Source organism: Protopterus annectens, chromosome 17.part0 (assembly GCF_019279795.1).
Source record: "Protopterus annectens isolate FY-2018-M chromosome 17.part0, PAN1.0, whole genome shotgun sequence".
Lineage (NCBI taxonomy): Eukaryota > Metazoa > Chordata > Ceratodontiformes > Protopteridae > Protopterus > Protopterus annectens.
In genome coordinates, this window is record NC_056751.1 from 285,960,438 (window position 1) to 285,978,805 (window position 18,368).

An 18,368-nucleotide genomic window follows, 5' to 3' on the forward strand; every position below is an offset into this window, starting at 1 on the left:
GCAGAAGAGGATCCAGTTCGAAAAACTTCTGCTAGAAAATCTAAAATACGGTGCACAGGGGCTGAAAAGGGATCTATATTCCTGTTCTCTGCCCATAAGGAAAAATGTTTCCACTTACTAGCGGTTGACTTATGCGAGGATAAGATGATTTCACGCACCGAATGGGAGATGTTAGGAAGCCTGGCTAAAGTTGGAAGTGGAGAAACCAAGCAGTGAGCTGGAGGGATTGAAGAGATTGGTGCAGCCCGCCCGATTGATGGATCAGGAGATCTGGAACTGGGTCCAGGGCTGCTCTAGAAGGTGATGATGCAGGAAGGGGAACCAAATTTGTCGAGGCCAGTAAGGGGCAATGAGGATCATCTTGCATCCCAGTGTGGTAGCTTTCTGAATTAGTTTGGGAATCAGGGGGAATGGAGGGAATGCATAAAGAAGTCCCTGGGGCCAATCGTGAACTAGAGAGTCTCTGGGGAGGTGTCCGGGAAGAGGCAGAAGAGAGAAAAAATTGTCGCACTTGCTGTTGAAGGGGGTGGCAAAAAGGTCGCAGCAAGGCTGACCCCATTTGCGGAAGATTCTGTCCGCTATAGTCTGAGAGACCACTCTTGAGGCATGAAAATTGCTCTGCTCAGCCTGTCTGCTATAACGTTGGACTTCCCAGGGATGTGCACTGCTATCAGAAACCGTTGGGAAGAGATCGCCCACTGCCAAAGTCTGAGTGCTTCTCGTCATAAGGGGTATGACTTGGTTCCGCCCTGCTTGTTGATGTACCATACCACTGACATATTGTCTGTTTGAATTGCAATGGTCCCGGTGGGAAGAGAGTTCTGAAGAGCTTGCAATGCTAAAAGCACGGCTCTCATCTCCAAGACATTGATATGTAGATGGTACTCGTGAGGCTGCCAGGTGCCTTGGACTGTTCTGCCCTGATAATGCCCCCCCCCCCGATCAGGGAGGCATCCGTGGTCACCGTAGCTACTGGGGGAGGAAGAACGAATGGTCTGCCCTGGTGTAATGAAGGGGAAACCATCCACCAAACAAGTTGGTTTTGCATGACTGTGTGATCATTATCCTGTGAGACATCGGGAGTTGCTGGAAAGACCATTGTGTGAACCATCCACTGAAGAATCCTCATATGAAAGCGTGCAAGGGGGACTAGTATTATAGCTGCTGCCATGGGACCCAATGTTTTTAGGACAAATCTGGCCTGAATCTTTTTGCATCCTAATAAGACCTGCACATGTCGTTGAATGGCTAACACTCTGTCTACTGGTAGAGTCACTGACATGTCCTTTGTGTTTAAGTTTGCGCCTATAAAGGTGATAGATTGACAAGGCGACAATGCAGACTTTTCGAAATTTATTGTGATACCTAGAGTGGAGCACGTTTGGATGGTGTAGTCTCTGGCTAGCAGCAGGTGATGCCTGGTGGTTGCAGTAAGGAGCCAGTCGTCTAGATATGGAAACACCTGGAATCCTTGCCGTCTCAAGTGAGCAGTGACTACTGCCAAACATTTGGTGAACACCCTGGAGGGCTGTGGTGAGACCAAAGGGCAGCGCTCTGAACAGATAATGACTGGCTCCCAGCCGGAAGTGGAGGAATCTTCTGGAGCGTCTGTGCATTTTGATATGGTAGTACGCATCCTGAAGATCAGATCTATGGAGCACATCCAATTGTCCTGATGCAGAAAGGGTAAAATGGACTGTAGCGTGACCATCCGGAACTTCGTTCTTTGAACAGACCTGTTTAGTCTGCTGAGATCTAGAATGGGTCTCCAATCCCCTGTCTTTTTTGGTACCAAAAAGAACCTTGAGTAAATTCCGGATCCTTGTTGGTCCGCTGGGACTGACTGGATGGCTCTTTTTCTTAGCAGTTTTGAAATTTCTTGAAATGCTTGATCCCTTAGATTGGGTGGAACATCAGGAAGGGATTTGTTGGGAATGCGAAAGAAGGGGATTTTGTAGCCTTCAGATATGATAGAAAGTACCCATTTGTCTTTTGTTATAATTTGCCAGGCTTCTGGGTACAGCAATAATCTTCCCCCGATGCTGGAAGGGCTTGTCAGAGAAGGATTCTCTTTGGCCCTGATTTTGCGGACCCCCCCCTGCCCCTAGGGTGGCATCTATTGTTGTTCCGTCCTCTGCCCCTGGAGGGGAACTCTCCACGTGTGTCAGGCACGGCTCCCTGGGATTTCCGGAACCACATCTTCCCACTCTTCTGACCCTTGGGATACGGTCTTGAAGGAGTGGAAAAACTGACTCCAACGGCAGAGAGAGTCTTGCCCTCCTGCTCACACCTGGTAAAGGTATCCTTCACCTGTGGTCCAAACAGAGCAGAACCATCAAAGGGGGTGTTGGTGAAAGACGCCTTAAAGGGTTCCGCAAAGTTGCATAACCGCATCCAAGCGTGTCTCCTCAAAGCCACACCTGTGCCTGCGGCCCTACTTGCTCCATCGGCTGCATAAGAGATGAGCCGCATGGAGGAGTTTACTACAGAATTTAGAGTCGCCAGCTGGGAGGCAATCTTAGCCTGAGCCCCCGCAGCTGATGGATCTTGAAGGGTATCTCCTAACTCTTTAATGAGATCCCTTTGAAGGCAGGTAAAATGGCACAAATAGTTCAGAGACCTCATGGAAAAGGTTGCTGAGGAAAACATCCGCTTCCCATATCTGTCCATCGTCCTAGATTCCTTATTAGGGGGATGGACAGACGAAGAAGTTTCAACCAACTCCTTTTTAGTGGCCGCTGCTACCACCATGGCATCAACGGGAACACCCTTGGTCAGAAATTGCTTGCCCTGAGGGGCGGTGATGAATTTTGTGGGCCTACGGGGAGATGGTTCCATTGTGTCTGGAGCTGACCACGCCTTTCGAGCCACCACCGACATCAGTGGATCGAAAGGCGGAGACACCCAGGAGGTGGAGGGTCGGGAACCAAATGCATCCAGGAATACAGACTCATCCTTGGAAGGGTTAAGGGTAGTCCAGTTCCCCCTCTGCCTAAGGATTTCAAGGATGTCTGAGAAGGAGACGTCCTCCAGAGGGGGATCTCGGGGACCCTTCCGACTCCTCCAAATCGGTATCTGAAGTGTCAGACTCAGGGGAGTCAACATGCTTCCTCTTGCATTTTCTCTTTCGAGGGGGCTCCTCTGAATGAACAGGGGAGGCCTCGGAAGAGGAAGATAAATCCAATGGGGTGCCCTGGAGTGCTTGTTCCCCACGCTTGGGGTCTGGAGGAGGAGCAGAGGCAGGAGCAGGCACCATGGGGGGAGGAGTCGATGAGGTCAACCGTGAGGCTGACTCAGATGCCAGCACACTCCTCATGACCTCGAAGGCGCTCCTTCCTGATGCCATAGAAGGCTCCGAAGAGACCAGAATCCCTCCCGGCACCGAGAGGGACGGCTCCGAAGCCGATGTAGGAGCTGAACTCACCTGCACCGAAGCTCCGAGAGGGAGAACGGGGTCAGACAAAGGTCCAATACCACTCGTCCCCTTGGAGCCGATGAGGGAGTCCTGGCGCCCAGATCCCTCCAAGGACTGCACCATGGAAGAGATCGGAGCCGACGATGGCACCGAAAGGGGAGGTATCAGTGCTGACGGACCCACGGTTCCAGCCACAGCATGCTCCGGCTCCGAATTCAAGGGATGAGTCGAAGGAGGACCTATTGGAGAAACAAGTAGAGCCGAACCCTGGTGAGGGGAGCTGGACAGTATTTTTGCCAGGGCCTGCAACTTTAAAAGCCTGCTCACCACTCTCTCCAAATCATGGTTAGATAGCCTAGACGACCAAGAGTGGGATCGATGACTCCACTCAGATTGCAATAAGGGTGACCCTGGAGCAGAGTGTATCGACTCCAATGATGGTGACCTGGAGCGTTTCCGACTCCCTGACTGTTCCGATGGAAGAGTCGGAGCCGACTGAGAGATAGGTACTTCAGCTCCAGTCGGAGCCGAAGTTGACGTAGAGATAGGTACTTCGGTTCCCACCAGAATCGAAGTTGAAGCAGAAGCCATACCCGGCGACGGCTTCGATGGCCTAGAAGGTTTCAATGACTGAGTCTTGGCCGGTGATCCTTCAGGTTTAAGCAAACCCCCTCAGGATAAGCTTATTCCTATGCTCCTGCAGGACTCTTGGACTAAAGGCGTGACCCACCGAGCAAGAGTCTTGCAGGTGTAGGGAGCCCAAGCAGTAGAGAAAAGAAGTGTGACCATCTGTCAGAGACATTTTCTGACAGCATGAGTCACACTTCTTCAATCCCAACACTTTTGTGTCTTTAGACATTCCTGTAAAGGAAAATCAAATACAAATAACAAGTAGAGTGGAGAGTAGGTAACTGAAAAAAAAAATACACACAATTCACACAAGTTACCTCACCCTAATAGCACACACACACACACACACACACACACACACACACACACACACGCACACACTATAATAATTTAAGACCTACAAGCTACCACAATTTACTAAAAAGAAAACTTTTGTCTACCTTAAAAATAAAACAATGATAAGCCTCTAACTAAAACGGCTTACTTTAAAAGGTAAACGGGGGTGGGGGAGGGAAAGGAAAAACTCTCTAAGGAGAAAACAAGTTTTGAAGGGGGGGGTAAACACTAACAAACCGCTATAGAATCTACTCTGAGCTATAACAATAAAAGTATACCTAACAAAGTACAAAAAAGGCTTAAATATAAGAACAAAGTGAAAATTACGACCTGAGCCAGTAAATGCAACCTCGTAGCAGAAGCGGCAAACGAGATCTGGATATCTAGCGCCAGGCATCATGGGATATAGGAGGGGGCCTCAAGCCAGTAAGCAGCTCTCGAGCTTTTGAAGATGGCTGTGTCGGAGCCGAGAATCGGCTTCGAACCCAACCAGCAAGAATGAAGGCGAGATAGACAACTTAACATGTTATGTTACCCTCCTTTTTACAGCTGCTTAAGCAAAACGATTGTCTGCATCAATACTTCATTAACAGGATTAGTTTAAGAATTTCAGTTTTGGAAATGAATGGCAGAATAAGCAATTATGCAGCACTAAAAAAAGCACAATACGCTGCTTCCTCTCCAAAGGGAAAAGCAGCACAACATAAATCCACTAATGGTTTAGTTGCACAAAACTAACAGTTAAGCTAAAAATGCTGGCAAGGATTTGTAAGGCAAAATCAAAGCCAAACCTGTCTGAAAACCTAAGTCAGTTTTCACCTTTCGAGCATTAGACACACAGATGTCTAAACTCTGCTCAGCAAGTCTCAGATCGTAACTATCAGCTGAGAGGTATAATCCAAACAGTTATCAAAAGCAAGTGCAAAGTACAGACTGCCCAACCATACAGATAGAATGAAATATCAAAAAGTAAGCAGAATGAAGTCGAAAAAATAAACCTCACTGGCTAAATTGGCAGAGAGAAATACCAATTTCAAAGCAAACATCTAAACTGTATAAACCAAACAACCCATGGTAGTTGCCACCATGCTTAACAGACCTTTTTGCCCAAAGTTAATTTCCACTTGAAGGATATACACTCCACCATAAACTACCTAAGAAGGTGTTCATTCTTTCACAGGAATCAGAAATTTACTTTAGAAAAATTCCTTCACAGGATTCAGAAATTTACTTTAGAAAAACTTAGAAAACTTTTTTCTAAGACAATTTTTGTGACACTTTCTTTAATCTGTTTTGAAAAACAGTCCTTATACTGACTGCTGTTTTTGCTATGTGAGGTTCTGAGCTGCAGTCTTTCATATGCAAGGTAAGAGGACCAGACCAATTAATCACAGGTGATTTTGTCAGTTCACAAAAGTATAACATCAAAATGATGGGATTCTCACTGCTGACAAGTAAACTCAATATCCTAAATTCAGCAAATATCTACACAAGGGCGCTTTTTGTTGTGCAATTTTTCTCCTGCTGTCCGCTGAGCATCAAATCCTCTCTCAGTCTTTCAGTCCATTTGTTCCCCTTAATGAGCAGGATATGACTAAGAGGGATTGTCATCAAGGCAGCCACTAGGGGTGTTTCCAAGTTTCTTCTGTTTTTCTCTCTCTTACTCCAACCATAAGCATCTTGCAAGAAAGCTAGGGAGAGGCATGCAATGGGCTGTATATGCACAGGGTGTCCCCTCTACAAGGGTAATTTCCAGCAGGCAGCCCTGCCCTCTCTGTTTAAAGTGGGTCTTCAAGAACATATAAGGAACATTAAAAAGTTAACTGTGATAGTCCTTTAGCTATGCATTTTAAAGAATTTCATGCAGGTAATTTTAAACTAGTGCAAGGTTGTGCTTCAGAACAAGTGTGGTCTATTTTTTTAGACCCTGTAGCAGTCAAAGAAAAATTCTTGTAAAAAGAAGCACTTTTTACATTGAAATTTGATACCCTGGTTCCTGAGGATTTCAATACAGAACTTAACTGGAAGTATTTGATTTATTAAATTGTTTAATTGACTGACTGACTGACAGTATATACTGGGTGAGGGAAGTTGCATTGTATTTGTACTCCTTGAAGGCTTAACAGCCGAGGTGCTAGTGTGTGTGAAAAGAAAATAAACTTTTTTGTTTGAAGACTGTGCCTTCCTTTTGTGGTTCCATTACATTTCGTTTGGACTTGCAGTGGCTGTTTACCCCTGCCCTCTCCCCTTGCAGCAAAAGGAGTGGCCTCCTCAGTCTCCACTAAAGAGAGCGCACCAACCTATGTGCCTCTGAATGCATGCAAACCCTACCCTTCCACCAGGAAAAGTAAATGGGGCATACCCCTTTATCCCCCCAAATTGACACCTCCAGTGCTGGAGCCATTAACTGCAAACCAGTCACCTGCATCCAAGTCAGGGCTAAATATGTCTGCATCATGAAGCCTGGACTACTCAAATGCAAATATCTCCTACAAATATATGGGGTTGGGGGCTGGTGGTATGGTTAAGGTGTTAACCTCACAAACATGAGGTAAAGGGCTTGATTCTCACCTTTGTAAGTGAAATCGGCTAGGATTAAAATGTCCCACAAGAACAGCTAGCCTAGGACTTGCCTATGAAAAGTAGTCATGTCTAGTAGCTTGTGAATTATTTGCTCACTGACACTTGCTCTAAATGGCAAGTGTTCTAACTCCCACTTGGCCACTCCTACTTAATTAGCTACCACATCCACAACTAAAAGCTTCTGAAATGCATAGCGTACCAGAGCCCTACCGCTTACTCAAACTCCTACCCAGTCCCTAACCTTAACTTGAATTTTTGCTTACTAATCCCTAAACTTAAAATTCCACTAAACCATCCCTAAACCAGAAGTCCCAGATTACTGCCTAAATATTAATTATCTGTTGCCAACTAAACCTTAAACTCCACTTTCTCTCTCTACACCTAAGGTCACTAACTGATCCCTAAACCTAAAACTCCACTCCCCAAAAACTTAAAATCCCTGATTGCTCCCTAAACTTAAAACTCTCCTCCAAATCACTACCCCTTGTTGTTGTTTGTCTTTTTGGCTTTTCCCGGTTAGGGGTCGCCACAGCGGAACTTCGGTCTGCTAAAAATTCTAATAACCTCTCCCAAAACCAAAATTACCCAAAAGTATCCTAAACCTAAAACTCACCTTCTACTGCCTAACTTTTAACTGCCCATTTCCACCCTATACCAAATGTCACCAATTATTTATTAGCCACAAACTCTCCTCCTGCTTTCTTACCCAACCTCCCACTCCCCAAAACCTAAATCCAACTACCAGAAAACCTACAGTCCGCTCCTACCGCTCCCTCTTCCTCCATGCAGCTGCTGCACTTACCCTACCTGAACGTGAGTACTTGTTCGGGCAAGGTGTGGTGACCCCACAATCTCTGCATGGCTTCCACACCTTGCCTGACCTCATTTTCTGATTTTAAGCATGAGCGGCAGTCTCTTTGAGACCAAGACACCGTTGTCCCAAGCTGCAAGACTGTGATCTTTGAGCACCTGGGACTTGGGTGCTTGTAGCAGACTCAAAAGGACGTTATGTACATTTTTTGGTATATAAAAAGCCCCGTTACATCTCCTCAAAAAGAAGAGGCAATGCTTTACATACACCAATAATTTTAATATTCTCACCCTAACTCAGTTAATAAATTAGAACACTACTCTTCCCTGAAATTGTACAACCTCAATGACATAATAATAAAACTGGGGTGTGGGAGCTGACCTCTTTTTGGGACAGACTGAGTGCAAGATGCGTTTTATGAGAGCTCCTCCTTTTCCTATTTCAGAAGTACACATTCACTGCTAAAACTCTTACTTTTGCAGTAAAAGTGCAACACTTAAATGCAATTCTGAAGTCTAGATGTGTGAAAAGCCTTCATGCCTAAAATAAATCCATTCAACTAAGTTTCTGGATGAAACTGAGCTATCACAAGTTCAAGCTTGGATTTGGAACATAAGGGACTTTTCACCGCTATCTGCGACATTCCACAAAATAAATACATTTATACATTTTATGAAGTCCAGATTTGAGCAACTTATGACTTGTACAAAAATAATTCCACTTTATTGGATAAAACATTGGGGGACACAAACAGCATTGTCTGCACATTTAGATCAGTTACTGGAGATAGAAGTTGGACTTAAAAGGACAACTACATCCTACACACATTTCCTTCTCCCATAGTGCTTTTCCTTCATACAGAATTAGCCACATACTTAAATTAAGAAAAAAATAATTAGCAGTTCCTTCTCTTCTGTGGCTCCAAATATTTTTATAGTGCTTACCATGGGGAGGTCGCATTAAATCTTGTGGTGCTTTCTTTAGAAATGTATTTCCCTTGCTTTTATCTTCAGTTGGGAATTAGTCTCTCGTAATCTTAAAAGTCATTTAGTCTGTCACATCTGAAAGTTTCAAGTTACAGAAAACTCAAAGTAATGAATATAATGCCCTTTTCTCTATTCAAGGGACCTTCTGAATCAGTGTGAAGGGGGGAAAGGCATAAAGTTACATCTCCGCCCAAGAGAAAGAGAAGGCGTCCACTTTCCAGGCCTGGGGATATGGATCCCTCGTACAAAATAGAGGCATCTGCCTGTTCTGGGAGGAGGCAAACAGGTCTGCCAGAGGAATACCCCACTTGTGTATAAGATCTAGGAACACCTCTCTGTGAAGCATCCATTCGTGAGAGGGTGCAGAAGTTCTGCTGAGAATGTCTGCCATTGCATTTTCTGCTAAAGGAATGTAAACTTCTTGAATGTGGATTTGCAGAGATGAGGCAAGAGACCAAATCCGTATGGCTAGGCTGCAGAGAGGGCAATACCTTGTTTCCGCCTGCTTGTTTATGTACTACAAGACAGATACTTTGTCTGTGACTACTTTCAAGGTGCCTGGTAGGAGGGCTGGTTGAAGACCTGTAGTGCTAAGAAAAGGGCCCTCATCTCTTTGATGCTGATGTGATCCCTTTGCCTTAGCGGAAAACATTCTCCCTCACTTTGCTTATTTTTTTCTGGTGTTGTAAAACTGCCCCCCAACCCAGGTCTGAAGCATCTGTGAAGATTCGCTGTGAGGGTGGAGGCAACTGCAAGGGCATGCCCCGGCTGAGATTCATGGTTGTAAACCACCATTCTAACTCTTTCTTCAGGCATGGTAGTAAGGGGAGGGAGATCTCCACAGGTTGAGAATGTTGATTGCAGCGAGTCTTTAGTATCCACTGGATCTTCCTCATATGCAGCCTTGCCAGAGGGAGCACTGGTATCAAGGATGCCATGTGTCCCAGGACTCTCAGGAATTCTCTGGCTGAAAGTGTTTGAAGCGAGAGAAGCTTCTGAAGGTAAACAGCGAGGTCCTTTACCTTCAGGCAGGGGATGATGGCTGCCATCTTGTCTGTTCTTATCCTTCACCCTAAAAAGACTAGGTCTTTTGCAGGTGTCAGGTGGGACTCCTCGTGGTTCACAGTGAACCCTAGGTCTGCCAGGGTTCTGGTCACCAGGAGTAGGTGATGTTGCAGGGTGTGAAGGTCCTGGTGAAGTACTAACAGGTTGTCTAGATATGGGTATATCTGAATGCCTTGTGCTGCAGTGGGCAATCACTGGTGCTAAACACTTTGTGAACACCCTGGGGCTGTGGAAAGCCCAAAAGGTAATGCAGAAAATTGAAAATGCAAGGAACTTACTGAAAAATTTTGGAATTTCCTGTAGCAGGGGTGAATAGGAATGTGAAGGTAGACGTCCTTCAGATCCAAGGATACCATAAAGGTCTGGTAGGGGATAAGGGGCAACAGCAGCTGCAAGGTGAGCATTCTGAAGGTGGGAACCTTGAGATAAAGGTAGAGTATGGACAAATCAAGAATTGGTCTCCAAGGACCATCTTTTCTTGGGACCAAAAGCATCCTGGAGTAAAATCCCTTGTTTAGCTGGTGTTGTGGGATCCTTTCTATGGCGTCTATATTACAACATTGAAGCTTTAGTTAATCGAATAACTAAAGCTCAGTAGGGAATAAAGAGATAGAAGGCAGCTGCCTGGAGGATTTGTCAGTTGAGACTGCTATGACTGCAGGGGGGTTATTAAACAGGTACTGGGTATCCTGAGGAACTTTACAGAACCTGCCTGAGCACTTAGAAGCTCGGGGTTGAGAATCAGGGGCCTGTGAAGCAGCCAAAAAGGCATCTTGAAAGGCTGGAAGCAAGGGAGGGACTGCAGATGGTCAGGGTTGATCCATCTGAAGTAATTCAAAATACCTCTTTTTGGTTTCTGAGACATCTGAGGCTTGCCATTTGAAGTGTTGTCTCATGAGAGAGACCATCTCCAAAAGAAAAAAATTCTTCCCCTGGAGATTCAGAACTCAGAGTCCTCTTCCTCGGGGGTAATGAATTCCTTGGGGGATTCAATTTGAGAGCAATACGTAAGGGAATCTTCAGAGAAGGAGTATTCTTCCTCAGACTCTTCTAAAGCCTGCACAGGAGTAGGTGGAGGTACCTGTGACTGTAGGGCCTAGAAAGCCTTGAAAAGATTTTGGGAGAAAACTTCCCATCAAGGGGCAGATTGTGTTCTATATGCTTTAATTTTTTTTTTTCTTCAGGTGAGTTGAAGGATGAATGGATTTAGAAGCTAACATCTGGAAGGATTGCAGAGAAGGAGTAGGCTTCCTTCAACGCCATGAGCTGTGGCTCCCCCCTCGCCATTAGGGACTGATGGCTCATCAACCTCAGCGGAAGTACTCAGCGTTTCCGTTGGGCCAGCGCTTCCATGACAGTTCCCATTTCCAACTGAGAAAAAGGCATTGGATGGGACTCTGGGCTAACATCTGCCACGAGAGAGTCTCACCGGACTCCTGAGGTGCAGCATGGACATTGGGCCTAACTTTTTTGGCCTTCTTCCTAGGCGGCTCATCAGACGTACCTACTCCACACTCCATACCTAACACTAGACACCGGAGTCTCTGGTTCTCTAGACTGCAAGAGCAGCCAGATGGCTAAAAGAGTTTTAGGCACAAAAGATTTACAAATGTCACAAGATGTATGGCCGTGGGCTCCCCAGACAAAACAAGCACTTATCATGTGTGTCCTTGTGTGGAATTTGTCTTCCACAAGCACACTTCCCCTTTCTAGTTGTCATGCATGTCTGAAAAGCTCGTGAACAGAAAACAAAAAACCCAAAGGGTACTTATCTGAAGCGGATGGCTGTCAAACGAGCGAACTGTTTCCCGAAGCTGGCGATCAGAAATCTGAAGATCACTGCGGCAGAAAAGCTCTGAAGTGGGTACGTGCAGACATCACCTTTATAGCTGTTTGTTTATGTCTCTGACATCAAACGTTGCACGTACTACTGCTCCTAAGACTTCGGTATACTGGCCGGATGTCCAGTGCTGCAGGCAGTAAAACGCTACAGTAATAAATACTGCAACACAAGAATAGGAGGACGGGCACACACATGGACACACACACACGGGTCTACTTTGACCCATCGAAATTGCAATTTATCGAATCTGACTTACCTAATTCCACTTCTCTGAAACAATGTTAAACTGAAAGAACGGACTGCTGAAATCCTTTCCATGTGAAAGGAACCACTTGGCCACCATGGTGAACTTTGCCCTTTCTTCAGTGTATTGTGATCTCAGAGTTGGCATATTTAAGAACGGGGGGTGAAGCTCCCTACTTTGGTGGGTTTGGTTTTGGTCTGTTGAGATTTTTTTCTGTGATGGCCAAGTGGTTCCTTTCACAGGGAGAGGATTTCGGCAGTCCGTTCTTTCAGTTAAACATTGTTTCAGAGAAGTGGAGTCGGGTACGTAGAATTCCATGAAATGTAATTTTGATGGGTGAAAGTAGACCCATACATCTGTGCATCTGTGTGTATGTATGTGTGTGTGTGTGTGTGTGTGTGTGTGTGTGTGTGTGTGTGTGTGTGTGTGTGTGTATATATATATATATATATATATATATATATATATATATATACATATATATATGTGTGTGTGTGTGTGTGGGGGTGCATATATATAGCGTTGTAAGCCTTGGTTGGAGATGATTGTCACTGCTGAAGTGACACCCCAACCCTATGTGCAAAATAAATATATACATACATTATATATATATATATATATATATATATATATATATGGATATATATATGGGTCTACGTCACATGATCGCACGTTCAAATGTTCGATTTTCATAATTTGTTTTTTCCCCTGAATGATGGCTGACAATCCAAATCCATCGGGATTCAAACAGTGCTTCGTATGTAGAAGTAAGTTCCTGCATTCTGATGCACACTCCTTGTGCGTCTACTGCTTGGGTGCAGAGCATCTGCGCTCGGCCTGCTCTATTTGTGAAAGCTTTAACCCTACAGCCATAGCCGACTGAAGAAACAAGTTGATTTTAAGGTCCTTTTGCCTGCTTCCTCACCAGAGGCTCAAACCCCCTCCAAGAGTCATGCAGGAGCCTCCAACTCCAAGAAGCACCCTCATAAGTCTTCAAGGGTGTCTTTGAAGCAGCCTGCCAAAGTTGGGCGGCTCTCAGATCAGACTTCCTCGGATCAGAGCCCTACTTTGCCTCCGTCAAATCTGAGGCTCTCTTCAGATCTTTCTGGATCCATGGTCATTACCAGTTTCTCCTGATACTACAGCCCCCTCCTCTTTGGATCCTATGAGGAGCCTGTGCTGGAGTTCGAGTCTGCGTCACTCTCTGGTCTTCAGCAGAATCCCTCCAGGCAATCCAAACTTCCCTCCCTCATTTCCTCTGGGTCTTCTAGGAGTCTTTCAGAGGCCAACATGGACAGGATGATCCTCAAGACTCCGATCCAGCTGGGGGTCTTCCCAGCTCCATCCCCCATGGTTTCTTCATGTCTCCCCTTACAAGTCAAGTCTCCTTCTCCAATCCATTCTTTGGCTTCGAAGTCACAGGGTCATGGCCGCTTGAGGGATCTGGGATCGAGTGTAAGGAGCCTGCCTTACTCCACTTCAACTGCTGCCTTGACTTCTTCAGTTCTGTTGTCATTAGATCGCAGCGAGTCTCGAATCAGAGAGATTCCCATCAGATCCAGAGGGAGGGGATCAGCTCCTATGTTGTCAGACATCTCTTCCCCTCGGCGCTGGACAGTTCAGGCCCAATTCTGCCAGGGACCCAGGGATCAGGGCTTCCAACCCTCTCTTCCTCTGTAGCCTGGGCTCCGGTGGAATTGGGGAGGGATTCTCTGGGTCCCTCGGTGTTCCTAGTGGTAGAAATGGCTTTCTCTACTCACAGGGATCCAGTCCCTTTGAGCCATGACCTGCCTGCAGACTCCCTTTGGATCAGAGACTTGAGCATGTCATTCCATTCCTGAGTCAGCCCATCTAGGCTGGCCTCCAAACTCTTCCCCCACAGGGAACCCCCTCCTCTTCACAGACCTCCCTGAGCACCCCACAGAGGAGATCCCTCATAAGAGGGTGTGCAAAAGGAGGCACACTGACTCACCCTCAGAGTAAGTCACTGAGGATATGGACTTTGATAAAGGGGAGGGATCCCCCAGATCACCCCCGAAGGACATTTCCTTCGGAGATTTTTTTTAGAGATTCTGAGGCAGACAGGTGGTTGGTCAGCCCAACCTCCATCCTCTGAAGAGTCCATATTTTTGGAGGCCTTCAGCACAGGCTCATCAACATCCTGGTTGGTTCCACTGGCAGAAGAGTTAGTGGACTTGGTGTCCAGCTGGGCCTGGAAGTAGCCGAACTTGGTCAAACCGATCCCAAAGCGACCCAACAAATTTCTGTCTCTCCAAAGACAGACCTTACTGAAGTAAGGGTATTCCATTTGAAGCCATGGTTGTGGCAGCAGCCACCAAAAATGAGCTAGCAGAGAAGAGCTCCACTGTCCATCTGTCAAACAGGGAGTCCAGAGCGATGAATAGATTTGGGAAGCATGTTTACACCTCAGTCACCTTCTCCCTGAGGGTGCTGAACTACCTGGCAAACTTTACCCGTTTACAGTGGGACCTGGTGAAAGAGCTTTTGGACTCCCTGGCAGAGACCATGTCACTGGAGGACTTAAAAAAAAGTCTCTCCCGACTGGCTACTCTCTTGTCCTTGTATAACTTATCCATGAGGCTAATTTCCCATTCCATAGAATGTGCTTCTTGGGCAGCTGGCTTAGGCACTGCTTTCCGGAGACATGCCTGGATGAGGCTTTGTGATTAATGTGCCCTTTTGTTAATGCCCCCTTTGATGGATCCTCACTCTTTGGTCCATCTGTCAAAGAGACCCTAACCCATAGCGAATAAGAAGGAAAGACTCTGTCTGCCATTGGGATCAAGTTCTCCACTCCACAGTGCATTTTTTATATTATTTATTAAATTAGCACAGTGGTAGGAAAACCTGGTTCCCTAAATCCCAGGGGTGTTCCCAAGAGCAATGCGGGGATTTTTCCTCTAGGAGCAGGGGAGGAAGTTTCAATGGGAGATGCTGTCCCAGTGGCAGAGGGGGTCCTGCAGAATCAGGCCTTCAGGAAACCTTTCTTTGATAGGCCTTTTCAGCGCTGCCCAACTGGCTCATCTCTTGAGGCAGTCAGGGGTCGGTTCTCTCTACATCCTACTGCCTTGACCTATATAACTCAAAACAAGTAGGAGATTATATCCAGAGGCTACACTATTCCCTTCCACAGTTCTCCTCCTGAGAGGTCAAAGAGACTCCCTGATGTTCCACCCAGTCAGAGGGAGTATGCGGTACCAGAAATCCTAAGTCTACTGCAAAAAAGAGCCATCCAAGAGGTCCCGATCAAACAGAGGATTCGGAACTTACTCTTGCTTCTTTTTAGTGCCAAAAAAAACTGGAGACCTGCAATCCATACTGGATCTAAGCAAGTTAAACTTAATCGTAAAGAAAGCCAAGTTCAGAATGGTGATGATTCAGTCCATTCTTCTGCTGCTGAAGGATAATTGATGTGCTCTGTGGACTTAAAGGATGTGTACTATCATATCAAAATAGACAGATGCTCCAGGAGTCATCTGCACGTCCGGCTGGGAGACTGTCATTTTCATCTCAGGCTCTGCCCTTTGGACTCACCATAGCGCCTAGGGTGTTTACCAAATGTATGGCAGTAGTCGCAGGTCACCTCAGACTGCAGGGATTCGAGGAGTTCCCTTACCTGGATGACTGGCTCTTTACTGCCCCATCCAGGCATCAGCTAATACAGGACAGAGACTACTTCTTCAACCTTGCCAACCATCTAGAGATCACTACAAATCTAGCAAAGTCCAATCTTCCCCCTGTGCAGACTTTAGAGTTCATTGGAGCTACCTTGGACACAGACAATCAGATTTCCACCCTTCCCTCTCTTCTCGTCCTAATCTTGTGATATCAGGTACAAACCGTGTTGAGTCTAGCTTCTCCCCCGGCAAAGCTAATTCTCCAAGCTCTAGGTTCTATGGCAGTTGCCATCCCACTAGTTCCTCTTGCAAGGTATTATATGTGAGTCCATCACTGGACTTTAGCTGCTCAGTGGCCTATTCTCTACCAGCCTCCGTCTCTTCCTATCAAACTGACTCCTGTTTGCAGAAGGCATCTTCAATGGTGGCCTCTGTCGAATGACCTGACATTAGGCAGAACTTTCCTTCTCCCACCCACCCCCTCCGCCACGGTGACCACGGATGCTTCCCATTTGTGGGGGGGAGGGCATTAGAAGGGGAAGATGGTCCAAGGCATGTGGACACCCTTAGAGACCAGACTGCATATCAATGTTCTGGAGATGTGACAGTTCTCTTCTCACTGCAAGCCTTTCAGGATGTTCTCCCTCTAGGAACAACTGCGATCCACACATACATGTCAGTCATGCGGTACATCAACAAACCAGGAGGAACCCGTTCTTACCATCTGTGCAAAGAGGCTATGAGGGTTTCTGCATGCAACACACATTCCAGGGAAATCCAACTTTCTGGCAGACAAGCTCAGCAGGTCCATTCGGACTCCTTACGAGTGGTCCCTCAATCAATCAGTAGCAGACTTGATTTTCAGCCACATGGGCCAAACTTGCTGCAATCTATTTGCACCCCTCCAGAACAACAAATACAGCAATTATTTTGCTCTGATCCCCCCTTCTGGGGTGAGTCCTGGAGGGATGTTCTGTTTCAAACTGGCCCCCCGATCTCCTCTATGCTTATCCCCTAGTGCCTCTGATTTCAAGGTTCCTCCAGAAATCAAAGCATCTGAAGTCCTCAGTAATCCTCACTGCCCCCTTCTGACCCCAGCAGATTTAGTTCCCCTTCCTCTGGTCTCATGTGAAGTATCCTCAGTGGATTCTGGAACTCAGACAGGATCTTTCTCACCTTACAGAGGATTATCACCAAATGTTGTCCCTCAAATTGATTGCTGGTTTCTCCTCTTCCAGTGATCATTCAAAGGTCCAGGCTTGCTTCTCCAATCTGAAACATTATTTTGGCCTCTAAAAAAACAGCTGCTAAGAAAGTTTATGGTAGCAAATAAAAGAAGTTTGTATTCTGGGCTTCCATAGAAAACACCAATTCTTTTTTGGCTTCTATTTCTGATGTTCTGCATTTCCTTGGGTCTTTTTTCAAAGACTGAGCTAGTTTCTCTACCAAACTAAAGTTAGTGGCTATCTCTAATTTTCATTCTGGCAACATTCTCAACTACCAGTCAGTTTCCAAACTATGCAAGGCCTTTTTGAAAGGGGTCTTTCACCTCAGTCCTACAGTAAAGGATCCCTCTCCACCATGGGATCTCATTGTGGTTTTGCAGAGCTTAACTCAGAAACCCTTTGAATCAGTGGGTTACTGTGACCTAAAGTTTCTTTCATGGAAAACAGTTCTCCTCATTGCCATCACCTCAGCTAAGAGAATATCGGAAATTCAAGCCTTATCCTCTAAGCTGCCTTACACAAATTTCCAGAAGGATAGAGTTGCCCTTCATACAAATCCTTCTTTTAAGCCCAAGGTAGCTACAGAGGCCAGTCTCAACCATAGTCCAACTACCAGTCTTTTCCCCCTAATTTTTCCAATGATGGAGGAAAAAGAAGTTATGTACTCACCATAACATTCCGCTTGATTTGTTCTTCATTTGTCTTTAACGTGTGGGTTCCCGGATCCAACTTGGCCACACATCCAGCATCTGATCTGAGCTCAAAGCTCCTCCCCTAGCCATAATGCCCCTGTCGCCTTCCTCCCTTCAGACAGAGTTTGCTGCCCAACTAATTTCTTCACCAGACTCAACACTATTTCAAACTAGAAATCTGCATAAACAAAAGGAAGAGAGTAAGAGGCATGCAGGAGGTAACCACATCCTCAACTCGTCAAACCACCACGCAGTCTATGAGAAGCAGGGGGAAGGAAGGAGGGACGGCTGAAGACAAATGAAGAACAACTCAGATGGAACGTTATGGTGAGAGTAAATAACTTCTTTATCCTCCATCATTCTTTATCTGAAGTTGTTGTCTTCATTTGATCTTCAACCTGTGGGACAGAGACCCCAGCTACTAAACACCTTGGAGGCCCTCACGGAAAGATGTTGTGGAGCATGGCGGAGCCAAAGGATGCCCTTTTCCTGGATATGATGTCCAACTTGCAATATGAAATGAAGGCATGAGATGAAGCTCAAGTGGTCGCAGAGCAGATATCGTCTAATGAAACTCTGGACCAGAAGGCTGCTGAAGTAGCCATAGATCTGGTGGACTGTGCCTTCACATGACCCGACAGGGACAATTCCCCTAACGGAGTATGCTAGAATACACTGGGAAATCAATCAGGGCGATGGTGACCTTAGATATTGGCTTCCCCAAAAAGGGTTTAGAGTAGGAGATGAAAAGAGTTGCAAAAGGATTTAGTTCTGTGCAGGTAAAAATCTGTCTGTGCACATCCAACAAGTGCAATTTATATTCTCCCTTGTTTTGAAAGTTTGGGAAAAAGACCAGGAGATTAATCACCTGATTAATACTGGAGTCTGAAGCTACCTTA

General features: G+C 46.0%; 1 protein-coding gene across 2 annotated transcripts in view; it reads right to left on the minus strand.

Annotated features, from left to right (window-relative positions):
- Positions 1-18,368, minus strand: part of EIF3M (eukaryotic translation initiation factor 3 subunit M) — a 1,227,752-nt gene that overhangs the window by 323,124 nt on the left and 886,260 nt on the right. The gene's annotated exons all lie outside the window — the stretch shown is intronic.